Source organism: Drosophila ananassae, chromosome XR (genome assembly GCF_017639315.1).
Source record: "Drosophila ananassae strain 14024-0371.13 chromosome XR, ASM1763931v2, whole genome shotgun sequence".
NCBI classification, from domain to species: Eukaryota; Metazoa; Arthropoda; class Insecta; order Diptera; family Drosophilidae; genus Drosophila; species Drosophila ananassae.
In genome coordinates this window covers 17,319,295-17,347,275 of record NC_057932.1, presented here as the reverse complement: position 1 = coordinate 17,347,275, position 27,981 = coordinate 17,319,295, and the positions used below count along the sequence as shown (strand labels likewise).

At 60.2% G+C, this 27,981-nt stretch overlaps 1 long non-coding RNA gene across 1 annotated transcript; it reads left to right on the top strand.

Annotated features, from left to right (window-relative positions):
* The first annotated feature begins 4,350 nt into the window (after window positions 1–4,350).
* Window positions 4,351–27,821, top strand: LOC123257572. The gene is made up of 3 exons (XR_006507680.1): window positions 4,351–4,834; window positions 4,897–5,279; window positions 27,613–27,821. It is a non-coding gene; the product is annotated as an uncharacterized LOC123257572 (long non-coding RNA).
* The last annotated feature ends 160 nt before the right edge of the window (window positions 27,822–27,981 follow it).

Genomic DNA, 27,981 nt, shown 5'->3' with positions numbered 1-27,981 from the left:
GCTTGGAAGGTGTTTGTTTTATTTTGACATCTTTTGGCTGGCCGCTTGTTTAGCTTTCGTCGTTAATTAAGGTTTATGGACAAATTATGCCCACAAATTGGCAATTAAAATTAGAACGCGCTCATAAATTCAAGAGCATCGTCTTCGTCTTCGTCTGCGTCTTCCAAGCCCAAGCCTAAAAACCAACAAAAAGAAAATCAAATAAAAACTAATAAAAAATAAGCATCTTCTTCGGCATCAAAATGCGACAAAACGTCGCCGACTGACTGACTGAGTGAGTGAGTGACTGGTTTTGTAGCCAGAGGTCTAATTTGTTGCACAACCATAACCACAACACAGGCTGCTGCAAGTCCGGCCAGCAACTGGTTCTCCACTCGGTTTTCAGTTGGTGTTGAAACGCTGATAAATGCCGCCAATGTGGGCGTACTTGCATAAGATCGGCCGGCTATATCGTCACAGATCTCCAATCACCAATGCCGATATGTGTACTACATAAAAAACCACAAAGAAAAAAAATGAACAAAAACTATTGCTAATTGTATATAATTATTTTTAATCAGTTACTGTTTAAGGAGAGGGAATTAAGACATAAAGAATTAAGATTTAAGATTGGTTTGGATTAATTAGTGGGTTTTGGAGTTTGTTTATTAAATGGGAGTTTGTTTTTAGGCAGAAGGAGTTTTCGGAACTTTTCTTTGGAAACTTGGAAGCTTTATAAGGTATAGGGGATTTTTAAGCTACAATATAAAATGATATCCGGTACTTCTCTCTTCTGAAATTTATATTCTTACCTTTAAAATATATCACTTTCTTACCAAAAATATGATTTCCAACTATACGATTCTCTTCTCGTCCAAAATTCCCTTAAAAATAATTCATTTTATTAAAAAAGATTAGTTTCTCTCCTATATCATTATCTACATAGTAGTCTACTATAAAGTACTATACCTGGTACTCTCCTCGTCTAAAATTCTCTTAAAAATAATTCACTTTTTATTAAAAAAAATATGAGTTCCTCTCCTATATAATACTCTTCTTGATATTCTATTATAAAGTACTATACCCGGTACTCTTCTAGTCTAAAATTCACATTGTTGGTTAACAGGACACATTTTCAGTGTGACCTTTTAACTTTTCAACCAATAAGATGAGTTTCTTAACCAAATGATACCCGTTACTACTCTCATCTTCTAAAAGAAATATAATACCTACCTTTTCCTACAAAATATCTAAATTTTCAGCCAATAAATCTTGAAACATTTTACATTAAAGAATATTGCAATTAAAACCAATTACCAATAATTGTAGTTAATTGAAAATGCCAACTAGAAAATACAAAGCAAAAGGGCTAAACGCTTATCCTCTCCTCCAAACATCCTTTTAAAGAAACAAGTCTTCTACTTTAGATCCAAAGTATTCCGGGCGTGTTATCCAGACTATCTATTAGGCACTCACTTATCCTCGCAATATCCACCTGCCCGAAATCGGAGAAGCCGCAGTCTTGTCAATTACAATGAAAATTTCACATTTTAGCGAAGGCCTCTTTGCCACAATCATTTACACTAAATCACTTAAGTGTACAAGTGTTTGTGGAACGCCCAAAACTGAAATAGAAGCGGAGAGGAAACCGCCCATAGAAGACACTCCATATGTAGTTGTAGGACATAATATGTGTCCTATCCCCGAGGATCGTAAAAATTTACGCATATTAAAAATAAACCAAAGCATCGTCGCTTGTTCGCATTAAAAAAAAAAAAAAAATCAGAAACTACTTTTGCACAGAGGGGTCGGTCTGGACTAATTTAGCCAGCTTCTTTCCGATTGGCTAGAAGCGCCAGGTGGTCGCACGTCTTGCACCATCCCAGATCCAGATCCAGATCCAGATCGAGGGAAAACAGGGTCCAGGGTCCAGGGTCCAGGTATACAGGTCTACAGGTATCTTTCCCCCCTTTTTTTTATATGTATGTCCCAGGTATTCTAAAGTCTAATGCCGCTTAATCTCCGCTCCCCAGACGATGCGTCCAGTTTTTCTTTGGGGGAGCATCCTGTCGATTTTTCGAACAGAAACAGTGATGATTGGGGGGAAATTTTGGCTAAAAAATATCCTAAAATATAGGAAATTTATTTAAATAGACAATTTTTTAGTTAAAAATGTGTATAGGCTTTGTTTTAAAATGGAAATATAAGAACTGTTTGCAGAATAGTGTGGCCTGGGTTGCAAAAAGCATAATTAGTGTGACCTTGTATTCCAAAAAAATGGTATTTAAGCTTAAGAAAATGTTTCTTACTTCTTTATAAGTTTTAAACATTTTCTATTCCCTTTAGAACCAAAAATATAATATATTTTCTTGAAAAAATATATATATAAAAATAAAACTCCAAAATCCTAGCCATGCCATCACTGTGGAAGCTTGGCCAGTTGGGGAACCTGGCAGAATGGGCAGTTTTTAGCGGCATTTCAAAGCCTGCTTGACTGCTCCACTTTGGTTTGGCGGTGTTACCCACTCCGCTTCTCCACACACTCCTGCCACGACTCTCAGGCCTCTCCAGATTCATACCCAGAGACCAAGACAGTGTCCGAGTACGAGTTCGAGTTGGACTTGGAGTTGTCCCCCATCGGATCCATCCATCCATCCATCTGGAAACTGAAAACTGGAAACTGGTTCAATGCCTCCGGTCGGTCGCTGAATGAAAAAATAAAAAAAAGGGGGCCTCCTTCCCCCTGACCAAACATAACGAGCTTTGCTTTTCGGTTTGATTTTGTGTTTCTGCTCGTCGTATTCTGTTCTTGTAATTTTTTTAAATTTTTTTATATATCTTTTTGGCGCACAGGTGGCTGCACTACACAGAGAGCGATCGCGCGTAATAAGCCGCGAAAACATTGTTCAAGTATTCTTTGATTCATACACTGAGAAAAAAGGCCAATACTAAATAGATTTCTTCTAGATAGATTTCTAGATATCTAGGGAGAGAGATAGTTTAAGTATTTATCCCTTCGATAGTTATTCCTAAAATTGTCTTTTAGATAAGTTGATTATTTCGATATATTACGATATATTTCGATTCTTCTATCGATTTTTATCGATTTTTTATGACAAAGGTAGATTTTTTTAAGTTTCTTAACACTTTTGAAGTCCAAAATTAAAGCTTATCCCATTTTAACCTTATTCCCATTATTCTAGAAATTGTCTTATCTTTTAGATAAGTTGATTTTTTCGATACATTCCGATATATTTCGATTCTTTTATCGATTGCTTATAATCAATATTGATTTTTGTAAGTTTCTTAACACGTTTTAAGTCTAATATGGAAGCTTATCCTTTTTTTAACATAAAAATACCTAATCTATGACTTTTTGATTCAAAAAATTAAGCCCCCTTGCCACCTTTTTCTCTCAGTGCTCTTGGGGAGCCTGCGTGCAGCCGGTAACTGGTTTTTGAGAGCGGCAGCCTTCCAGCCTGCCTGCTACAGTTTCCCCGACAGAGAATGCCGATCGCCAGGTTTCGATAAGCGAGCCGGGTAGTAGTACAAACTGGTCCGCCCCCTTCCTTCTTCAGAACCCACTTGGCTTCAATTCAGTTTCAGGCTATGGAGATGGAGACGGACAACGGGCAGCAGTCAACACTTTCGCGGCAACGGGCCGGGATCGCTCGCATTTGGGCCATTAATCATCTGCCGGCTTGCTCGGGATCCTCAAGGATCCGATCGCCTCGTGCTCATTATGCCCGTTTAATTGAAATGTCATAGAGACAGAGAGAGAAAGAAAGAGAGTCCAGGCTATTGGGAAATTAACAAGCATTTAACCTACGCCTAGAGTATTGGGTCTTCAGTCTTCTGTCTTCAGTCTTCTGTCTTCAGTCTTTACAATCACCCAATTTCCATCATTCACTATTTATTACTTAATTTTGTAACTTTGCTTTATGAGAGTGGCTTTGAAAAAGTGACTACTTTTTATTCCTTACTTTCTTTAAAAACTTATTATTATGTCTTCTTTAATTTTAATTTTTTAGATTAAGGTTTTTAAGATTTATAATTAGTTTATTAGAGCATTTAGCCTTAGGAGCCTTAAGAGATTTCTTAAGAGTTGTAGTTAGGAATCTTATTATTTGTAGATATTTGTAGAATTATTAGATTAAGCTTGTTACAATTTATAATTTATAATTAGTTTATTAAGTCATTTATCCCTTAAAGTCTTCAGAGATTTGTGCAAATTTGTAGATAGAGATCTAATTGTTTTTAGATAGAAAACTTACCCATATTTCATTTATTTAAATATTTTAGATATTTTTCATATTACATATTTTTAATCAAAAAACACTCTTTTAATATGTCCTTTTTATTTTTAAATCAAACTTAACCTAAAATATACATAAATAATTTATATTTTATTTGGCGGAAATATGGTTTATTGGATTTGTGCATCTTTTTTCCCATTTTATAATTCTGTTTCTGATTCTGTTTCTGTTTCTGTTTCTGCCGCTCCTCGGCTGTTTGTATAAAAGTCTAAAAAAGTAAACAGTGAAGTGAATGGCAAGCAGGGCAGCAGGGCAGGATGGGAGGATGGGAGGACGAGGCGAGACGAGGCGAGGCAGTTACCGTGAAGCCAGAAGCCAGAAGCCTTCAGGTCTGTCGGTTCTGTCTCGATCTGACAGTTTTGGCCCCCGGCTTAAGCCCCTTTGGCAGGCTGTCCCTGTTCTGCCGCCGCTCATGTTCACGGGGGTTAACTCGGTTGCCAGTTCTGGAATGCCAACATGCACTGAAAGAAAAAATATATATATATATATTTTATAAAGTGTTTGTGATATTAAGGTGATGGATAATAATAATTCTAAGGGTAACTATAAGATTTTCTTATAAAATACTATATTTATAGAGTTTCTTATATATATTTATTAGATCTACTTGTTTCTCTCAGTGTAGTTGGCAAAGTTAAGGCCTCGCTGCGCTTCCGCAGAATCACTTAACGCTTGATTACACCGATTGACGTTTTGACGAGGCACTGATGCTGCACAAGTCGATGATGATGATGATGACGACACGAATGTTGCTGCTGCTGCTGCTGCTGCTGCTGATGTGCTGTTGCATGTTGCTGCTGCTGTTGCGATTGTCCTGAAGGGAACCTGCAACCTGCAAACCTGCAAACCTGCAACCCAAATATCAAGAGGAAAAAAAAATGAACCCCCCTTTTTAGACAACTGTTGAGGGCGAGGCCTTTGGAGATGTTGCTTCTCAGCTTTGATGTTGCTGCCTCTGTTTCTGTTGCATGGAATCTGTCAATGGTGAGTAGAACATTATTACATATTATGAGACAGGATTCAAGATTTTCGATTAAAATAGGGGGGGGTCTAAGGAGAGAGAAACTCTAAAATAGTTCCTTCAAAAAATTCTAATTAAAAACTAAAGTTACAAACTAAATAGTTCCCACAAAACAATATCAAAACGTCAAACTTATCTAGAGGGCCACTTTGCGACAATCATACCAATAATAATTTTGGCCGACAGAAGTGGCAATAATTTAGGTAGCAGAAAGTAACTACTTAAGTTAACTAACTCGCCAAGTTGTCAGTGACAGGCCCAGACCCAGTGCTAGACCAAAATTGTCATCAGCTATGCAAATTGCTAGGAAATTTTTCACTTACTCTGCGATAGTTTGAAAAGCGACCAAGTCCAGGAAGGAAGTCGTGGGTGGTGGTCTGGTCTGGTCTGGGACTGGGACTGGGACTGGGACTGGGACTGGGTCTAAGTCTGGTGGAGAAAAATACTATATAGTGGAACCACTAATTAGCTAAAATAGAGACAGGAATGGAGGAAGCCAGAGTGGCAGAGTACACTTTAACTCGCAAATGACCAGAAACATCAACGTCATTATCAATATCAACAAAATGTTGTTTTTTTTTTCTCGCATTTATTATACCAGGATACTCGGTACTCTTGGGGTTTAAGGGTATATTGGGTATATTTTATCACTCGATAGTATCACTAATATATTCCTGATCAGAAATGAGTCAGTGAGTCATTGTTTTCTTCACACTTTCGTCCCTAATCTCATGGCTCTTGGAAGAAAGACAAAGTACCGGGTATCGTATAGTCCATAGACTTCTCCATCCAAGTGTTTGGTGGCTTTTTTTTGGTGGCTCTCCTCATTATTGGCCAATAGTCCAAAAGAGAGAAAATAAAAGTGACTAAAACGGTTGGAACCGGTCCTGGAGTAAGGGAGCATGGGTGTCCGGGCGGACTTTCAAAGGGTTGGAGCGAAACAACAACAAACAGCCATTATCGCCAATCGATACATCGATTTGTTCCCTTCCCTTCCGACATGTCATATGCAGACTTCGGGCCACGGACCACGGGTGAAGGATTACGGGCTGTAAACTACGGGCTAAGGGCTACTAGCTCCGGCTACAGGCTCCTGGAACCGGGCTGCAGGCTGCAGGAACCGGCTACAGGCTCCTGGATCCGGCTACAGGCACCTGGGACCGGGCTGCAGGCTGCAGGGACAGGGTACGGGTTCCAGGAACCGGCTACAGGCTCCTGGGACCGGGCTACAGGCTCCTGGATCCGGCTACAGGCTCCTAAGACCGGGCTACAGGCTCCCGGATCCGGCTACAGGCTCCTGGGACCGGGATACAGGCTCCCGGATCCGGCTACAGGCTCCTGGGACCGGGCTACAGGCTCCCGAATCCGGCTACAGGCTCCTGGATCCGGCTACAGGCTCCTGGAACCGGGCTACAGGCTCCTGGATTCGGCTACAGGCTCCTGGGACCGGGCTGCAGGCTGCAGGGACAGGGTACGGGTTCCAGGAACCGGCTACAGGCTCCTGGGACCGGGCTACAGGCTCCTGGATCCGGCTACAGGCTCCTGGGACCGGGCTACAGGCTCCTGGATCCGGCTACAGGCTCCTGGGACCGGGATACAGGCTCCCGGATCCGGCTACAGGCTCCTGGGACCGGGCTACAGGCTCCTGGATCCGGCTACAGGCTCCTGGGACCGGGCTACAGGCTCCCGGATCCGGCTACAGGCTCCTGGGACCGGGCTACAGGCTCCTGGATCCGGCTACAGGCTCCCGGATCCGGCTACAGGCTCCTGGGACCGGGCTGCAGGCTGCAGGGACAGGGTACGGGTTCCAGGAACCGGCTACAGGCACCTGGGACCGGGCTACAGGCTCCTGGATCCGGCTACAGGCTCCTGGGACCGGGCTACAGGCTCCTGGATCCGGCTACAGGCTCCTGGAACCGGGCTACAGGCTCCTGGATCCGGCTACAGGCTCCTGGGACCGGGCTACAGGCTCCTGGATCCGGCTACAGGCTCCTGGGACCGGGCTACAGGCTCCTGGATCCGGCTACAGGCTCCTGGGACCGGGCTACAGGCTCCTGGGACCGGGCTACAGGCTCCCGGATCCGGCTACAGGCTCCTGGGACCGGGCTACAGGCTCCTGGATCCGGCTACAGGCTCCTGGCACCGGGATACAGGCTCCCGGATCCGGCTACAGGCTCCTGGGACCGGGCTACAGGCTCCTGGATCCGGCTACAGGCTCCTGGGACCGGGCTACAGGCTCCTGGATCCGGCTACAGGCTCCTGGGACCGGGCTACAGGCTCCTGGATCCGGCTACAGGCTCCTGGGACCGGGCTACAGGCTCCTGGGACCGGGCTACAGGCTCCCGGATCCGGCTACAGGCTCCTGGGACCGGGCTACAGGCTCCTGGGACCGGGCTACAGGCTCCCGGATCCGGCTACAGGCTCCTGGGACCGGGCTACAGGCTCCCGGATCCGGCTACAGGCTCCTGGGACCGGGATAAAGGCTCCCGGATCCGGCTACAGGCTCCTGGGACCGGGCTACAGGCTCCTGGATCCGGCTACAGGCTCCTGGGACCGGGCTGCAGGATGCAGGGACCGGGTACGGGTTCCAGGAACCGGCTACATACTCCTGGGACCGGGCTACAGGCTCCCGGATCCGGCTACAGGCTCCTGGGACCGGGATAAAGGCTCCCGGATCCTGCTACAGGCTCCTGGGACCGGGCTACAGGCTCCTGGATCCGGCTACAGGCTCCTGGGACCGGGCTGCAGGATGCAGGGGCCGGGTGCGGGTTCCTGGAACCGGCTACAGGCTCCTGGGACCGGGCTACAGGCTCCTGGGACCGGGCTACAGGCTCCCGGATCCGGCTACAGGCTCCTGGGACCGGGATACAGGCTCCCGGATCCGGCTACAGGCTCCTGGGACCGGGCTACAGGCTCCTGGGACCAGGCTACAGGCTCCCGGATCCGGCTACAGGCTTCTGAACCCGGGATACAGGCTCCCGGATCCGGCTACAGGCTCCTGGGACCGGGCTACAGGCTCCTGGATCCGGCTACAGGCTCCTGGGACCGGGATACAGGCTCCCGGATCCGGCTACAGGCTCCTGGGACCGCGCTGCAGGCTCCTGGATCCGGCTACAGGCTCCTAGGACCGGGCTACAGGCTCCTGGGACCGGGCTACAGGCTGCAGGGACCGGGTACGGGTTCCTGGAACCGGCTACAGGATCCTGGGACCGGGCTACAGGCTCCTGGATCCGGCTACAGGCTCCTGGGAACGGGCTACAGGCTCCTGGATCCGGCTACAGGCTCCTGGGACCGGGCTACAGGCTCCTGGATCCGGCTACAGGCTCCTGGGACCGGGCTGCAGGCTGCAGGGACCGGGTACGGGTTCCTGGAACCGGCTACAGGATCCTGGGACCGGGCTACAGGCTCCTGGATCCGGCTACAGGCTCCTGGGACCGGGCTACAGGCTCCTAGATCCGGCTACAGGCTCCTGGGACCGCGCTGCAGGCTCCTGGATCCGGCTACAGGCTCCTGGGACCGGGCTGCAGGCTCCTGGGACCGGGCTACAGGCTCCTAGATCCGGCTACAGGATCCTGGGACCGGGCTACAGGCTCCTGGATCCGGCTACAGGCTCCTGGGACCGGGCTACAGGCTCCTAGATCCGGCTACAGGCTCCTGGGACCGCGCTGCAGGCTCCTGGATCCGGCTACAGGCTCCTGGGACCGGGCTGCAGGCTCCTGGGACCGGGCTACAGGCTCCTGGATCCGGCTACAGGATCCTGGGACCGGGCTACAGGCTCCTAGATCCGGCTACAGGCTCCTGGGACCGCGCTGCAGGCTCCTGGATCCGGCTACAGGCTCCTGGGACCGGGCTACAGGCTCCTGGATCCGGCTACAGGCTCCTGGGACCGGGCTACAGGCTCCTGGGACCGGGCTACAGGCTCCTGGGACCGGGCTACAGGCTCCTGGGACCGGGATACAAGCTCCCGGATCCGGCTACAGGCTCCTGGATCCGGCTACAGGCTCCTGGGACCGGGCTACAGGCTCCTGGATCCGGCTACAGGCTCCTGGGACCGGGCTACAGGCTCCTAGATCCGGCTACAGGCTCCTGGGACCGGGCTACAGGCTCCTAGATCCGGCTACAGGCTCCTGGGACCGCGCTGCAGGCTCCTGGATCCGGCTACAGGCTCCTGGGACCGGGCTACAGGCTCCTGGATCCGGCTACAGGCTCCTGGGACCGGGCTACAGGCTCCTGGGACCGGGCTACAGGCTCCCGGATCCGGCTACAGGCTCCTGGGACCGGGCTACAGGCTCCCGGATCCGGCTACAGGCTCCTGGATCCGGCTACAGGCTCCTGGGACCGGGCTACAGGCTCCTAGATCCGGCTACAGGCTCCTGGGACCGGGCTACAGGCTCCTAGATCCGGCTACAGGCTCCTGGGACCGCGCTGCAGGCTCCTGGATCCGGCTACAGGCTCCTGGGACCGGGCTACAGGCTCCTGGATCCGGCTACAGGCTCCTGGGACCGGGCTACAGGCTCCTGGGACCGGGCTACAGGCTCCCGGATCCGGCTACAGGCTCCTGGGACCGGGATAAAGGCTCCCGGATCCGGCTACAGGCTCCTGGGACCGGGCTACAGGCTCCTGGATCCGGCTACAGGCTCCTGGGACCGGGCTGCAGGCTGCAGGGACCGGGTACGGGTTCCTGGAACCGGCTACAGGATCCTGGGACCGGGCTGCAGGCTGCAAGGACAGGGTGCGGGTTCCAGGAACCGGCTACAGGCTCCTGGATCCGGCTACAGGCTCCTGGGACCGGGCTACTGGCTCCTGGATCCGGCTACAGGCTCCTGGGACCGGGCTACAGGCTCCTGGGACCGGGCTACAGGCTCCCGGATCCGGCTACAGGCTCCTGGGACCGGGCTACAGGCTCCTGGGACCGAGCTACAGGCTCCCGGATCCGGCTACAGGCTCCTGGGACCGGGATACAGGCTCCCGGATCCGGCTACAGGCTCCTGGGACCGGGCTACAGGCTCCTGGATCCGGCTACAGGCTCCTGGGACCGGGCTACAGGCTCCTGGATCCGGCTACAGGCTCCTGGGACCGGGCTACAGGCTCCTGGATCCGGCTACAGGCTCCTGGGACCGGGCTACAGGCTCCTGGGACCGGGCTACAGGCTCCCGGATCCGGCTACAGGCTCCTGGGACCGGGCTACAGGCTCCTGGGACCGGGCTACAGGCTCCCGGATCCGGCTACAGGCTCCTGGGACCGGGCTACAGGCTCCCGGATCCGGCTACAGGCTCCTGGGACCGGGATAAAGGCTCCCGGATCCGGCTACAGGCTCCTGGGACCAGGCTACAGGCTCCTGGATCCGGCTACAGGCTCCTGGGACCGGGCTACTGGCTCCTGGATCCGGCTACAGGCTCCTGGGACCGGGCTACAGGCTCCTGGGACCGGGCTACAGGCTCCCGGATCCGGCTACAGGCTCCTGGGACCGGGCTACAGGCTCCTGGGACCGGGCTACAGGCTCCCGGATCCGGCTACAGGCTCCTGGGACCGGGCTACAGGCTCCCGGATCCGGCTACAGGCTCCTGGGACCGGGATAAAGGCTCCCGGATCCGGCTACAGGCTCCTGGGACCGGGCTACAGGCTCCTGGGACCGGGCTACAGGCTCCCGGATCCGGCTACAGGCTCCTGGGACCGGGCTACAGGCTCCTGGGACCGGGCTACAGGCTCCCGGATCCGGCTACAGGCTCCTGGGACCGGGATAAAGGCTCCCGGATCCGGCTACAGGGTCCTGGGACCGGGCTACTGGCTCCTGGATCCGGCTACAGGCTCCTGGGACCGGGATAAAGGCTCCCGGATCCGACTGCAGGCTCCTGGGACCGGGATAAAGGCTCCCGGATCCGGCTACAGGCTCCTGGGACCGGGCTACAGGCTCCTGGATCCGGCTACAGGCTCCTGGGACCGGGCTACTGGCTCCTGGGACCGGGCTACAGGCTCCCGGATCCGGCTACAGGCTCCTGGGACCGGGCTACAGGCTCCTGGGACCGGGCTACAGGCTCCCGGATCCGGCTACAGGCTCCTGGGACCGGGCTACAGGCTCCCGGATCCGGCTACAGGCTCCTGGGACCGGGATAAAGGCTCCCGGATCCGGCTACAGGCTCCTGGGACCGGGCTACAGGCTCCTGGATCCGGCTACAGGCTCCTGGGACCGGGCTACTGGCTCCTGGATCCGGCTACAGGCTCCTGGGACCGGGCTACAGGCTCCTGGGACCGGGCTACAGGCTCCCGGATCCGGCTACAGGCTCCTGGGACCGGGCTACAGGCTCCTGGGACCGGGCTACAGGCTCCCGGATCCGGCTACAGGCTCCTGGGACCGGGCTACAGGCTCCCGGATCCGGCTACAGGCTCCTGGGACCGGGATAAAGGCTCCCGGATCCGGCTACAGGCTCCTGGGACCGGGCTACAGGCTCCCGGATCCGGCTACAGGCTCCTGGGACCGGGATAAAGGCTCCCGGATCCGGCTACAGGCTCCTGGGACCGGGCTACAGGCTCCCGGATCCGGCTACAGGCTCCTGGGACCGGGCTACAGGCTCCCGGATCCGGCTACAGGCTCCTGGGACCGGGATAAAGGCTCCCGGATCCGGCTACAGGCTCCTGGGACCGGGCTACAGGCTCCTGGATCCGGCTACAGGCTCCTGGGACCGGGCTACAGGCTCCTGGGACCGGGTACGGGTTCCTGGAACCGGCTACAGGATCCTGGGACCGGGCTGCAGGCTGCAGGGACCGGGTACGGGTTCCTGGAACCGGCTACAGGATCCTGGGACCGGGCTGCAGGCTGCAGGGACAGGGTGCGGGTTCCAGGAACCGGCTACAGGCTCCTGGATCCGGCTACAGGCTCCTGGGACCGGGCTACAGGCTCCTGGATCCGGCTACAGGCTCCTGGGACCGGGCTACAGGCTCCTGGGACCGGGCTACAGGCTCCTGGGACCGGGCTACAGGCTCCTGGATCCGGCTACAGGCTCCTGGGACCGGGCTGCAGGCTGCAGGGACCGGGTACGGGTTCCTGGAACCGGCTACAGGATCCTGGGACCGGGCTGCAGGCTGCAGGGACAGGGTGCGGGTTCCAGGAACCGGCTACAGGCTCCTGGATCCGGCTACAGGCTCCTGGGACCGGGCTACAGGCTCCTGGATCCGGCTACAGGCTCCTGGGACCGGGCTACAGGCTCCTGGGACCGGGCTACAGGCTCCCGGATCCGGCTACAGGCTCCTGGGACCGGGCTACAGGCTCCTGGGACCGGGCTACAGGCTCCCGGATCCGGCTACAGGCTCCTGGGACCGGGATACAGGCTCCCGGATCCGGCTACAGGCTCCTGGGACCGGGCTACAGGCTCCTGGATCCGGCTACAGGCTCCTGGGACCGGGCTACAGGCTCCTGGATCCGGCTACAGGCTCCTGGGACCGGGCTACAGGCTCCTGGGACCGGGCTACAGGCTCCCGGATCCGGCTACAGGCTCCTGGGACCGGGATAAAGGCTCCCGGATCCGGCTACAGGCTCCTGGGACCGGGCTACAGGCTCCTGGATCCGGCTACAGGCTCCTGGGACCGGGCTGCAGGCTGCAGGGACAGGGTACGGGTTCCAGGAACCGGCTACAGGCTCCTGGGACCGGGCTACAGGCTCCTGGATCCGGCTACAGGCTCCTGGGACCGGGATAAAGGCTCCCGGATCCGGCTACAGGCTCCTGGGACCGGGCTACAGGCTCCTGGATCCGGCTACAGGCTCCTGGGACCGGGCTGCAGGCTGCAGGGACCGGGTACGGGTTCCTGGAACCGGCTACAGGATCCTGGGACCGGGCTGCAGGCCTGCAGGGACAGGGTGCAGGCTCCTGGATCCGGCTACAGGCTCCTGGGACCGGGCTACAGGCTCCTGGATCCGGCTACAGGCTCCTGGGACCGGGCTACAGGCTCCTGGGACCGGGCTACAGGCTCCCGGATCCGGCTACAGGCTCCTGGGACCGGGCTACAGGCTCCTGGGACCGGGCTACAGGCTCCCGGATCCGGCTACAGGCTCCTGGGACCGGGATACAGGCTCCCGGATCCGGCTACAGGTTCCTGGGACCGGGCTACAGGCTCCTGGATCCGGCTACAGGCTCCTGGGACCGGGCTACAGGCTCCTGGATCCGGCTACAGGCTCCTGGGACCGGGCTACAGGCTCCTGGGACCGGGCTACAGGCTCCCGGATCCGGCTACAGGCTCCTGGGACCGGGATAAAGGCTCCCGGATCCGGCTACAGGCTCCTGGGACCGGGCTACAGGCTCCTGGATCCGGCTACAGGCTCCTGGGACCGGGCTACTGGCTCCTGGATCCGGCTACAGGCTCCTGGGACCGGGCTACAGGCTCCTGGGACCGGGCTACAGGCTCCCGGATCCGGCTACAGGCTCCTGGGACCGGGCTACAGGCTCCTGGGACCGGGCTACAGGCTCCCGGATCCGGCTACAGGCTCCTGGGACCGGGCTACAGGCTCCCGGATCCGGCTACAGGCTCCTGGGACCGGGATAAAGGCTCCCGGATCCGGCTACAGGCTCCTGGGACCGGGCTACAGGCTCCCGGATCCGGCTACAGGCTCCTGGGACCGGGATAAAGGCTCCCGGATCCGGCTACAGGCTCCTGGGACCGGGCTACAGGCTCCTGGATCCGGCTACAGGCTCCTGGGACCGGGCTACTGGCTCCTGGATCCGGCTACAGGCTCCTGGGACCGGGCTACAGGCTCCTGGGACCGGGCTACAGGCTCCCGGATCCGGCTACAGGCTCCTGGGACCGGGATACAGGCTCCCGGATCCGGCTACAGGTTCCTGGGACCGGGCTACAGGCTCCTGGATCCGGCTACAGGCTCCTGGGACCGGGCTACAGGCTCCTGGGACCGGGCTACAGGCTCCCGGATCCGGCTACAGGCTCCTGGGACCGGGCTACAGGCTCCCGGATCCGGCTACAGGCTCCTGGGACCGGGATAAAGGCTCCCGGATCCGGCTACAGGCTCCTGGGACCGGGCTACAGGCTCCTGGATCCGGCTACAGGCTCCTGGGACCGGGCTACTGGCTCCTGGATCCGGCTACAGGCTCCTGGGACCGGGCTACAGGCTCCTGGGACCGGGCTACAGGCTCCCGGATCCGGCTACAGGCTCCTGGGACCGGGCTACAGGCTCCTGGGACCGGGCTACAGGCTCCCGGATCCGGCTACAGGCTCCTGGGACCGGGCTACAGGCTCCCGGATCCGGCTACAGGCTCCTGGGACCGGGATAAAGGCTCCCGGATCCGGCTACAGGCTCCTGGGACCGGGCTACAGGCTCCCGGATCCGGCTACAGGCTCCTGGGACCGGGATAAAGGCTCCCGGATCCGGCTACAGGCTCCTGGGACCGGGCTACAGGCTCCCGGATCCGGCTACAGGCTCCTGGGACCGGGCTACAGGCTCCCGGATCCGGCTACAGGCTCCTGGGACCGGGATAAAGGCTCCCGGATCCGGCTACAGGCTCCTGGGACCGGGCTACAGGCTCCTGGATCCGGCTACAGGCTCCTGGGACCGGGCTACAGGCTCCTGGGACCGGGTACGGGTTCCTGGAACCGGCTACAGGATCCTGGGACCGGGCTGCAGGCTGCAGGGACCGGGTACGGGTTCCTGGAACCGGCTACAGGATCCTGGGACCGGGCTGCAGGCTGCAGGGACAGGGTGCGGGTTCCAGGAACCGGCTACAGGCTCCTGGATCCGGCTACAGGCTCCTGGGACCGGGCTACAGGCTCCTGGATCCGGCTACAGGCTCCTGGGACCGGGCTACAGGCTCCTGGGACCGGGCTACAGGCTCCCGGATCCGGCTACAGGCTCCTGGGACCGGGCTACAGGCTCCTGGGACCGGGCTACAGGCTCCCGGATCCGGCTACAGGCTCCTGGGACCGGGATACAGGCTCCCGGATCCGGCTACAGGCTCCTGGGACCGGGCTACAGGCTCCTGGATCCGGCTACAGGCTCCTGGGACCGGGCTACAGGCTCCTGGATCCGGCTACAGGCTCCTGGGACCGGGCTACAGGCTCCTGGGACCGGGCTACAGGCTCCCGGATCCGGCTACAGGCTCCTGGGACCGGGATAAAGGCTCCCGGATCCGGCTACAGGCTCCTGGGACCGGGCTACAGGCTCCTGGATCCGGCTACAGGCTCCTGGGACCGGGCTGCAGGCTGCAGGGACAGGGTACGGGTTCCAGGAACCGGCTACAGGCTCCTGGGACCGGGCTACAGGCTCCTGGATCCGGCTACAGGCTCCTGGGACCGGGATAAAGGCTCCCGGATCCGGCTACAGGCTCCTGGGACCGGGCTACAGGCTCCTGGATCCGGCTACAGGCTCCTGGGACCGGGCTGCAGGCTGCAGGGACCGGGTACGGGTTCCTGGAACCGGCTACAGGATCCTGGGACCGGGCTGCAGGCCTGCAGGGACAGGGTGCAGGCTCCTGGATCCGGCTACAGGCTCCTGGGACCGGGCTACAGGCTCCTGGATCCGGCTACAGGCTCCTGGGACCGGGCTACAGGCTCCTGGGACCGGGCTACAGGCTCCCGGATCCGGCTACAGGCTCCTGGGACCGGGCTACAGGCTCCTGGGACCGGGCTACAGGCTCCCGGATCCGGCTACAGGCTCCTGGGACCGGGATACAGGCTCCCGGATCCGGCTACAGGTTCCTGGGACCGGGCTACAGGCTCCTGGATCCGGCTACAGGCTCCTGGGACCGGGCTACAGGCTCCTGGATCCGGCTACAGGCTCCTGGGACCGGGCTACAGGCTCCTGGGACCGGGCTACAGGCTCCCGGATCCGGCTACAGGCTCCTGGGACCGGGATAAAGGCTCCCGGATCCGGCTACAGGCTCCTGGGACCGGGCTACAGGCTCCTGGATCCGGCTACAGGCTCCTGGGACCGGGCTACTGGCTCCTGGATCCGGCTACAGGCTCCTGGGACCGGGCTACAGGCTCCTGGGACCGGGCTACAGGCTCCCGGATCCGGCTACAGGCTCCTGGGACCGGGCTGCAGGCTGCAGGGACCGGGTACGGGTTCCTGGAACCGGCTACAGGATCCTGGGACCGGGCTGCAGGCTGCAGGGACAGGGTGCGGGTTCCAGGAACCGGCTACAGGCTCCTGGATCCGGCTACAGGCTCCTGGGACCGGGCTACTGGCTCCTGGATCCGGCTACAGGCTCCTGGGACCGGGCTACAGGCTCCTGGGACCGGGCTACAGGCTCCCGGATCCGGCTACAGGCTCCTGGGACCGGGCTACAGGCTCCTGGGACCGGGCTACAGGCTCCTGGATCCGGCTACAGGCTCCTGGGACCGGGCTGCAGGCTGCAGGGACCGGGTACGGGTTCCTGGAACCGGCTACAGGATCCTGGGACCGGGCTGCAGGCTGCAGGGACAGGGTGCGGGTTCCAGGAACCGGCTACAGGCTCCTGAATCCGGCTACAGGCTCCTGGGACCGGGCTACAGGCTCCTGGATCCGGCTACAGGCTCCTGGGACCGGGCTACAGGCTCCTGGGACCGGGATACAGGCTCCCGGATCCGGCTACAGGCTCCTGGGACTGGGCTACAGGCTCCTGGGACCGGGCTACAGGCTCCTGGGACTGGGCTACAGGCTCCTGGGACCGGGCTACAGGCTCCTGGATCCGGCTACAGGCTCCTGGGACCGGGATAAAGGCTCCCGGATCCGGCTACAGGCTCCTGGGACCGGGCTACAGGCTCCTGGATCCGGCTACAGGCTCCTGGGACCGGGCTGCAGGCTGCAGGGACAGGGTACGGGTTCCAGGAACCGGCTACAGGCTCCTGGGACCGGGCTACAGGCTCCTGGATCCGGCTACAGGCTCCTGGGACCGGGCTGCAGGCTGCAGGGACAGGGTACTGGTTCCAGGAACCGGCTACAGGCTCCTGGGACCGGGCTACAGGCTCCTGGATCCGGCTACAGGCTCCTGGGACCGGGCTGCAGGCTGCAGGGACAGGGTACTGGTTCCAGGAACCGGCTACAGGCTCCTGGGACCGGGCTACAGGCTCCTGGATCCGGCTACAGGCTCCTGGGACCGGGCTGCAGGCTGCAGGGACAGGGTACTGGTTCCAGGAACCGGCTACAGGCTCCTGGGACCGGGCTACAGGCTCCCGGATCCGGCTCCAGGCTCCTGGGACCGGGCTACAGGCTCCCGGATCCGGCTACAGGCTCCTGGAACAGGGCTCCAGGCTGCAGGGGACGTTGCGGGTTCCTGGAACCGGCTACAGGCTCCTGGGACCGGGCTACAGGCTCCTGGATCCGGCTACAGGCTCCTGGGACCGGGCTGCAGGCTGAAGGGACCGGGTACGGGTTCTAGGAACCGGCTACAGGCTCCTGGGACCGGGCTCCAGGCTGCAGGGGCCGGGTGCGGGTTCCTGGAACCGGCTACAGGCTCCTGAGACCGGGCTACAGGCTCCTGGATCCGGCTACAGGCCCCTGGGACCGGGCTACAGGCTCCTGGATCCGGCTACAGGCTCCTGGAACCGGGCTCCAGGCTGCAGGGGCCGGGTGCGGGTTCCTGGATCCGGCTACAGGCTCCTGGGACCGGGCTACAGGCTCCAGGAACCGGCTACAGGCTCCTGGGACCGGGCTCCAGGCTGCAGGGGCCGGGTGCGTGTTCCTGGAACCGGCTACAGGCTCCTGGGACCGGGCTCCAGGCTGCAGGGGCCGGGTGCGTGTTCCTGGAACCGGCTACAGGCTCCTGGGACCGGGCTACAGGCTCCCGGATCCGGCTACAGGCTCCTGGGACCGGGCTACAGGCTCCCGGATCCGACTACAGGCTCCTGGGACCGGGATACAGGCTCCCGGATCCGGCTACAGGCTCCTGGGACCGGGCTACAGGCTCCTGGATCCGGCTACAGGCTCCTGGGACCGGGCTACAGGCTCCTGGATCCGGCAACAGGCTCCTGGGACCGGGCTACAGGCTCCTGGATCCGGCTACAGGCTCCTGGGACCGGGCTACAGGCTCCTAGATCCGGCTACAGGCTCCTGGGACCGCGCTGCAGGCTCCTGGATCCGGCTACAGGCTCCTGGGACCGGGCTGCAGGCTCCCGGATCCGGCTACAGGCTCCTGGATCCGGCTACAGGCTCCTGGGACCGGGCTACAGGCTCCTGGATCCGGCTACAGGCTCCTGGGACCGGGCTGCAGGCTGCAGGGACCGGGTACGGGTTCCTGGAACCGGCTACAGGATCCTGGGACCGGGCTGCAGGCTGCAGGGACAGGGTGCGGGTTCCAGGAACCGGCTACAGGCTCCTGGATCCGGCTACAGGCTCCTGGGACCGGGCTACAGGCTCCTGGATCCGGCTACAGGCTCCTGGGACCGGGCTACAGGCTCCTGGGACCGGGCTACAGGCTCCCGGATCCGGCTACAGGCTCCTGGGACCGGGATAAAGGCTCCCGGATCCGGCTACAGGCTCCTGGGACCGGGATAAAGGCTCCCGGATCCGGCTACAGGCTCCTGGGACCGGGCTACAGGCTCCTGGATCCGGCTACAGGCTCCTGGGACCGGGCTACTGGCTCCTGGATCCGGCTACAGGCTCCTGGGACCGGGCTACAGGCTCCTGGGACCGGGCTACAGGCTCCCGGATCCGGCTACAGGCTCCTGGGACCGGGCTACAGGCTCCTGGGACCGGGCTACAGGCTCCTGGATCCGGCTACAGGCTCCTGGGACCGGGCTGCAGGCTGCAGGGACCGGGTACGGGTTCCTGGAACCGGCTACAGGATCCTGGGACCGGGCTGCAGGCTGCAGGGACAGGGTGCGGGTTCCAGGAACCGGCTACAGGCTCCTGGATCCGGCTACAGGCTCCTGGGACCGGGCTACTGGCTCCTGGATCCGGCTACAGGCTCCTGGGACCGGGCTACAGGCTCCTGGGACCGGGCTACAGGCTCCCGGATCCGGCTACAGGCTCCTGGGACCGGGCTACAGGCTCCTGGGACCGGGCTACAGGCTCCCGGATCCGGCTACAGGCTCCTGGGACCGGGATAAAGGCTCCCGGATCCGGCTACAGGCTCCTGGGACCGGGATAAAGGCTCCCGGATCCGGCTACAGGCTCCTGGGACCGGGCTACAGGCTCCTGGATCCGGCTACAGGCTCCTGGGACCGGGCTACTGGCTCCTGGATCCGGCTACAGGCTCCTGGGACCGGGCTACAGGCTCCTGGGACCGGGCTACAGGCTCCCGGATCCGGCTACAGGCTCCTGGGACCGGGCTACAGGCTCCTGGGACCGGGCTACAGGCTCCTGGATCCGGCTACAGGCTCCTGGGACCGGGCTGCAGGCTGCAGGGACCGGGTACGGGTTCCTGGAACCGGCTACAGGATCCTGGGACCGGGCTGCAGGCTGCAGGGACAGGGTGCGGGTTCCAGGAACCGGCTACAGGCTCCTGGATCCGGCTACAGGCTCCTGGGACCGGGCTACTGGCTCCTGGATCCGGCTACAGGCTCCTGGGACCGGGCTACAGGCTCCTGGGACCGGGCTACAGGCTCCCGGATCCGGCTACAGGCTCCTGGGACCGGGCTACAGGCTCCTGGGACCGGGCTACAGGCTCCTGGATCCGGCTACAGGCTCCTGGGACCGGGCTGCAGGCTGCAGGGACCGGGTACGGGTTCCTGGAACCGGCTACAGGATCCTGGGACCGGGCTGCAGGCTGCAGGGACAGGGTGCGGGTTCCAGGAACCGGCTACAAGCTCCTGGATCCGGCTACAGGCTCCTGGGACCGGGCTACAGGCTCCTGGATCCGGCTACAGGCTCCTGGGACCGGGCTACAGGCTCCTGGGACCGGGCTACAGGCTCCCGGATCCGGCTACAGGCTCCTGGGACCGGGCTACAGGCTCCTGGGACCGGGCTACAGGCTCCCGGATCCGGCTACAGGCTCCTGGGACCGGGATACAGGCTCCCGGATCCGGCTACAGGCTCCTCGGACCGGGCTACAGGCTCCTGGATCCGGCTACAGGCTCCTGGGACCGGGCTACAGGCTCCTGGATCCGGCTACAGGCTCCTGGGACCGGGCTACAGGCTCCTGGGACCGGGCTACAGGCTCCCGGATCCGGCTACAGGCTCCTGGGACCGGGATAAAGGCTCCCGGATCCGGCTACAGGCTCCTGGGACCGGGCTACAGGCTCCTGGATCCGGCTACAGGCTCCTGGGACCGGGCTGTAGGCTGCAGGGACAGGGTACGGGTTCCAGGAACCGGCTACAGGCTCCTGGGACCGGGCTACAGGCTCCTGGATCCGGCTACAGGCTCCTGGGACCGGGATAAAGGCTCCCGGATCCGGCTACAGGCTCCTGGGACCGGGCTACAGGCTCCTGGATCCGGCTACAGGCTCCTGGGACCGGGCTGCAGGCTGCAGGGACCGGGTACGGGTTCCTGGAACCGGCTACAGGATCCTGGGACCGGGCTGCAGGCCTGCAGGGACAAGGTCAGGCTCCTGGATCCGGCTACAGGCTCCTGGGACCGGGCTACAGGCTCCTGGATCCGGCTACAGGCTCCTGGGACCGGGCTACAGGCTCCTGGGACCGGGCTACAGGCTCCCGGATCCGGCTACAGGCTCCTGGGACCGGGATAAAGGCTCCCGGATCCGGCTACAGGCTCCTGGGACCGGGCTACAGGCTCCTGGATCCGGCTACAGGCTCCTGGGACCGGGCTGCAGGCTGCAGGGACAGGGTACGGGTTCCAGGAACCGGCTACAGGCTCCCGGATCCGGCTACAGGCTCCTGGGACCGGGCTACAGGCTCCTGGGACCGGGCTACAGGCTCCTGGGACCGGGCTACAGGCTCCCGGATCCGGCTACAGGCTCCTGGGACCGGGATACAGGCTCCCGGATCCGGCTACAGGCTCCTGGGACCGGGCTACAGGCTCCTGGATCCGGCTACAGGCTCCTGGGACCGGGCTACAGGCTCCTGGATCCGGCTACAGGCTCCTGGGACCGGGCTACAGGCTCCTGGGACCGGGCTACAGGCTCCCGGATCCGGCTACAGGCTCCTGGGACCGGGCTACAGGCTCCCGGATCCGGCTACAGGCTCCTGGGACCGGGATACAGGCTCCCGGATCCGGCTACAGGCTCCTGGGACCGGGCTACAGGCTCCTGGATCCGGCTACAGGCTCCTGGGACCGGGCTACAGGCTCCTGGATCCGGCTACAGGCTCCTGGGACCGGGCTACAGGCTCCTGGGACCGGGCTACAGGCTCCCGGATCCGGCTACAGGCTCCTGGGACCGGGATAAAGGCTCCCGGATCCGGCTACAGGCTCCTGGGACCGGGCTACAGGCTCCTGGATCCGGCTACAGGCTCCTGGGACCGGGCTACTGGCTCCTGGATCCGGCTACAGGCTCCTGGGACCGGGCTACAGGCTCCTGGGACCGGGCTACAGGCTCCCGGATCCGGCTACAGGCTCCTGGGACCGGGCTACAGGCTCCTGGGACCGGGCTACAGGCTCCTGGATCCGGCTACAGGCTCCTGGGACCGGGCTGCAGGCTGCAGGGACCGGGTACGGGTTCCTGGAACCGGCTACAGGCTCCTGGATCCGGCTACAGGCTCCTGGGACCGGGCTGCAGGCTCCTGGATCCGGCCACAGGCTCCTGGGACCGGGCTACAGGCTCCTGGGACCGGGATACAGGCTCCCGGATCCGGCTACAGGCTCCTGGGACTGGGCTATAGGCTCCTGGGACCGGGCTACAGGCTCCCGGATCCGGCTACAGGCTCCTGGGACCGGGATACAGGCTCCCGGATCCGGCTACAGGCTCCTGGGACCGGGCTACAGGCTCCTGGGACCGGGCTACAGGCTCCTGGGACCGGGCTACAGGCTCCCGGATCCGGCTACAGGCTCCTGGGACCGGGATAAAGGCTCCCGGATCCGGCTACAGGCTCCTGGGACCGGGCTACAGGTTTCTGGATCCGGCTACAGGCTCCTGGGACCGGGCTGCAGGCTGCAGGGACAGGGTACGGGTTCCAGGAACCGGCTACAGGCTCCTGGGACCGGGCTACAGGCTCCTGGATCCGGCTACAGGCTCCTGGGACCGGGATAAAGGCTCCCGGATCCGACTACAGGCTCCTGGGACCGGGCTACAGGCTCCTGGATCCGGCTACAGGCTCCTGGGACCGGGCTGCAGGCTGCAGGGACAGGGTACGGGTTCCAGGAACCGGCTACAGGCTCCTGGGACCGGGCTACAGGCTCCTGGATCCGGCTACAGGCTCCTGGGACCGGGCTGCAGGCTGCAGGGACAGGGTACTGGTTCCAGGAACCGGCTACAGGCTCCTGGGACCGGGCTACAGGCTCCCGGATCCGGCTCCAGGCTCCTGGGACCGGGCTACAGGCTCCCGGATCCGGCTACAGGCTCCTGGAACAGGGCTCCAGGCTGCAGGGGACGTTGCGGGTTCCTGGAACCGGCTACAGGCTCCTGGGACCGGGCTACAGGCTCCTGGATCCGGCTACAGGCTCCTGGGACCGGGCTACAGGCTCCTGGATCCGGCTACAGGCTCCTGGGACCGGGCTACAGGCTCCCGGATCCGGCTACAGGCTCCTGGAACCGGGCTCCAGGCTGCAGGGGCCGGGTGCGGGTTCCTGGATCCGGCTACAGGCTCCTGGGACCGGGCTACAGGCTCCAGGAACCGGCTACAGGCTCCTGGGACCGGGCTGCAGGCTGAAGGGACCGGGTACGGGTTCTAGGAACCGGCTACAGGCTCCTGGGACCGGGCTCCAGGCTGCAGGGGCCGGGTGCGGGTTCCTGGAACCGGCTACAGGCTCCTGAGACCGGGCTTCAGGCTCCTGGATCCGGCTACAGGCTCCTGGGACCGGGCTACAGGCTCCTGGATCCGGCTACAGGCTCCTGGGACCGGGCTACAGGCTCCCGGATCCGGCTACAGGCTCCTGGAACCGGGCTCCAGGCTGCAGGGGCCGGGTGCGGGTTCCTGGATCCGGCTACAGGCTCCTGGGACCGGGCTACAGGCTCCAGGAACCGGCTACAGGCTCCTGGGACCGGGCTCCAGGCTGCAGGGGCCGGGTGCGTGTTCCTGGAACCGGCTACAGGCTCCTGGGACCGGGCTCCAGGCTGCAGGGGCCGGGTGCGTGTTCCTGGAACCGGCTACAGGCTCCTGGGACCGGGCTACAGGCTCCCGGATCCGGCTACAGGCTCCTGGGACCGGGCTACAGGCTCCCGGATCCGACTACAGGCTCCTGGGACCGGGATACAGGCTCCCGGATCCGGCTACAGGCTCCTGGGACCGGGCTACAGGCTCCTGGGACCGGGCTACAGGCTCCTGGATCCGGCAACAGGCTCCTGGGACCGGGCTACAGGCTCCTGGATCTGGCTACAGGCTCCTGGGACCGGGCTACAGGCTCCTGGATCCGGCTACAGGCTCCTGGATCCGGCTACAGGCTCCTGGAACCGGGCTACAGGCTCCTGGGACCGAGCTACAGGCTCCTGGATCTGGCTACAGGCTCCTGGGACCGGGATACAGGCTCCCGGATCCGGCTACAGGCTCCTGGAACCGGGCTCCAGGCTGCAGGGGCCGGGTGCGGGTTCCTGGAACCGGCTACAGGCTCCTGGGACCGGGCTACAGGCTCCCGGATCCGGCTACAGGCTCCTGGAACCGGGATACAGGCTGCAGGGGCCGGGTGCGTGTTCCTGGAACCGGGATACAGGCTGCAGGGGCCGGGTGCGTGTTCCTGGAACCGGCTACAGGCTCCTGGGACCGGGCTACAGGCTCCCGGATCCGGCTACAGGCTCCTGGATCCGGCTACAGGCTCCTGGGACCGGGCTACAGGCTCCTGGGACCGGGCTACAGGCTCCTGGGACCGGGCTACAGGCTCCCGGATCCGGCTACGGGCTCCTGGGACCGGGATACAGGCTCCTGGATCCGGCTACAGGCTCCTGGGACCGGGCTACAGGCTCCCGGATCCGACTACAGGCTCCCGGATCCGGCTACAGGCTCCTGGGACCGGGCTACAGGCTCCTGGATCCGGCTACAGGCTCCTGGGACCGGGCTACAGGCTCCTGGATCCGGCTACAGGCTCCTGGGACCGGGCTGCAGGCTGCAGGGACCGGGTACGGATTCCAGGAACCGGCTACAGGCTCCTGGGATCGGGCTACAGGCTCCTGGATCCGGCTACAGGCTCCTGGGACCGGGCTACAGGCTCCCGGATCCGACTACAGGCTCCCGGATCCGGCTACAGGCTCCTGGGACCGGGCTACAGGCTCCTGGATCCGGCTACAGGCTCCTGGGACCGGGCTACAGGCTCCTGGATCCGGCTACAGGCTCCTGGGACCGGGCTGCAGGCTGCAGGGACCGGGTGCGGGTTCCTGGAACCGGCTACAGGCTCCTGGGACCGGGCTACAGGCTCCTGGATCCGGCTACAGGCTCCTGGGACCGGGCTACAGGCTCCTGGATCCGGCTACAGGCTCCTGGGACCGGGCTGCAGGCTGCAGGGACCGGGTACGGGTTCCAGGAACCGGCTACAGGCTCCTGGGACCGGGCTGCAGGCTGCAGGGACCGGGTACGGGTTCCAGGAACCGGCTACAGGCTCCTGGGATCGGGCTTCAGGCTCCTGGATCCGGCTACAGGCTCCTGGGACCGGGCTACAGGCTCCCGGATCCGACTACAGGCTCCCGGATCCGGCTACAGGCTCCTGGGACCGGGCTACAGGCTCCTGGATCCGGCTACAGGCTCCTGGGACCGGGCTACAGGCTCCTGGATCCGGCTACAGGCTCCTGGGACCGGGCTGCAGGCTGCAGGGACCGGGTACGGGTTCCAGGAACCGGCTACAGGCTCCTGGGACCGGGCTCCAGGCTGCAGGGGCCGGGTGCGGGTTCCTGGAACCGGCTACAGGCTCCTGGGACCGGGCTACAGGCTCCCGGATCCGGCTACAGGCTCCTGGAACCGGGCTCCAGGCTGCAGGGGCCGGGTGCGGGTTCCTGGAACCGGCTACAGGCTCCTGGGACCGGGCTACAGGCTCCCGGATCCGGCTACAGGCTCCTGGAACCGGGCTCCAGGCTGCAGGGGCCGGGTGCGGGTTCCTGGAACCGGCTATAGGCTCCTGGGACCGGGCTACAGGCTCCTGGATCCGGCTACAGGCTCCTGGGACCGGGCTACAGGCTCCCGGATCCGGCTACAGGCTCCTGGAACCGGGCTCCAGGCTGCAAGGGCCGGGTACGGGTTCCTGGAACCGGCTACAGGCTCCAGGGACCGGGCTGCAGGCTGCAGGGTCCGGGTACGGGTTCCAGGAACCGGCTACAGGCTCCTGGGACCGGGCTCCAGGCTGCAGGGGCCGTTGCGGGTTCCTGGAACCGGCTACAGGCTCCTGGGACCGGGCTACAGGCTCCTGGATCCGGCTACAGGCTCCTGGATCCGGCTACAGGCTCCTGGGACCGGGCTGCAGGCTGCAGGGACCGGGTACGGGTTCCAGGAACCGGCTACAGGCTCCTGGGACCGGGCTCCAGGCTGCAGGGGCCGGGTGCGGGTTCCTGGAACCGGCTACAGGCTCCTGGGACCGGGCTACAGGCTCCTGGATCCGGCTACAGGCTCCTGGGACCGGGATACAGGCTCCCGGATCCGGCTACAGGCTCCTGGGACCGGGCTACAGGCTCCCGGATCCGGCTACAGGCTCCTGGAACCGGGCTCCAGGCTGCAGGGGCCGGGTGCGGGTTCCTGGAACCGGCTACAGGCTCCTGGGACCGGGCTACAGGCTCCCGGATCCGGCTACAGGCTCCTGGGACCGGGATACAGGCTCCCGGATCCGGCTACAGGCTCTTGGGACCGGGCTACAGGCTCCTGGATCCGGCTACAGGCTCCTGGGACCGGGCTGCAGGCTGCAGGGACCGGGTACGGGTTCCAGGAACCGGCTACAGGCTCCTGGGACCGGGCTCCAGGCTCCCGGATCCGGCTACAGGCTCCTGGGACCGGGATACAGGCTCCCGGATCCGGCTACGGGCTCCTGGGACCGGGATACAGGCTCCTGGAACCGGCTACCGGCTCCTGGGAGCGGGCTACAGGCTCCTGGAACCGGGCTACGGGCTCCTGGGACCCGGCTACGGGCTCCTGGAACCTGCTACCGGCTCCTAGGACTGGGCTACAGGCTCCTGGGACCGGGATACAGGCTCCCGGATCCGGCTACAGGCTCCTGGGACCGGGCTACAGGCTCCTGGAACCGGGCTCCAGGCTGCAGGGGCCGGGTGCGGGTTCCTGGAACCGGCTACAGGCTCCTGGGACCGGGCTACAGGCTCCTGGATCCGGCTGCGGGTTCCTGGAACCGGGCTAGAGAGAGAGAGGCTGGAGAGAGAGTGGCGAGGAGGGAGTGATGATGAAGAGGAGTCTTCGGCAGAATCGAAATTCGATTAAATGTGTTTCTGCTTCAGTTTCTGTTTCTGGCTCGTATTTTTATTCACTGCTACTGGTTTATTTTTATTTTTATTTTTATTAAGCATTTGATTGTCTGGCTAGATGGATGGTGTGTGTGTGTGTGTGTGTGGAGTGTGTGTGCCAGAAACCAATTGCAATCTTCCATGCGTCCTATGCATAAATAATACAACAAACACACACAGACAGAAACAAAAGGCGGCAAATAAAACAAAATTACGCATACGCCATGTAGGCCATGTCAAAAAAAAGGGGAGGGGGGGGCTCTGTGGTATAGGGGGTAAAAACATGCAGTACCCTGCTTGTCGAGTGTGTGAAACATTTTGGCATTGGCATTTGCCATGAACACTGAACACTCTCGCAGTTTTGTTTAATAATTTATTATGCCTTGGCAGTCTCACCGAAGAGAAAGGAGAAAGAGAGCTGGAGAAAGGGGAGAAAAGGGAGAGAGAAAGTGGAGAAAGGGAGTGGAGAGTCGGGAGAGTTATAGAGGAGTTATATATAGAGGAGACATTTTGTTACATATGTTTCATTTGCGCGTCTGTTTGCGTAATTTACAGTCACACAAAACCGCAAATAAAGTTGCCAACATTATGGTCGAAACAGTGGAGGAGAAAGAAAGGGGGGGGTCTCAGCCAGAGAAATGGCAAAAAATAAGGGGGTGCCTTGGTGGGCAAGGAGAGAGGGTGAAGTCAAAGGGGTTAGCTAGCGAGGCCACATCAAATGAATGCGAAGACAAAACGCTAAAAAGTCAACAAATAGGGAATGAGTCTCAATAAAGGGGTTGCAAGTGTTCAGAAGGCACTGAGCGAAAAATCTATGCAATCAATAATTAATTTATATTCATACATTAATTACAATACAATTAATACAATAAATTATTTTTAACTATTTCTTTTTCTTTATAGGTTTACCCCCAAGGAATATGAGCCTATGATTTTTCTGGAAAATGCTTTAAAAGATCTTTTATGTTTGACTTTTTAAAATTTTGTTAAAAAATATATTTAAAAAATTAAACATTATACCAAAAATTAAGTTTTTAGATTAAAAATTAATAAAATTTTTACAGCTTTAGCCCCCAAGGAATCTGAGCCTTTGATTTCTCTGGAATATACTTTAAAAGATCCTTAATAATTGACTTTATAAAAAAAAACTAAAAAATATATTTAAAAAATTAAACTTTAGATTAAAAATTCATAATATATATGTAAGTTCTAAAGTTTTTTGTATGAAAAGATGTAAGAAAAATGTAAAAAAAATATGTAAAATAAAATAAA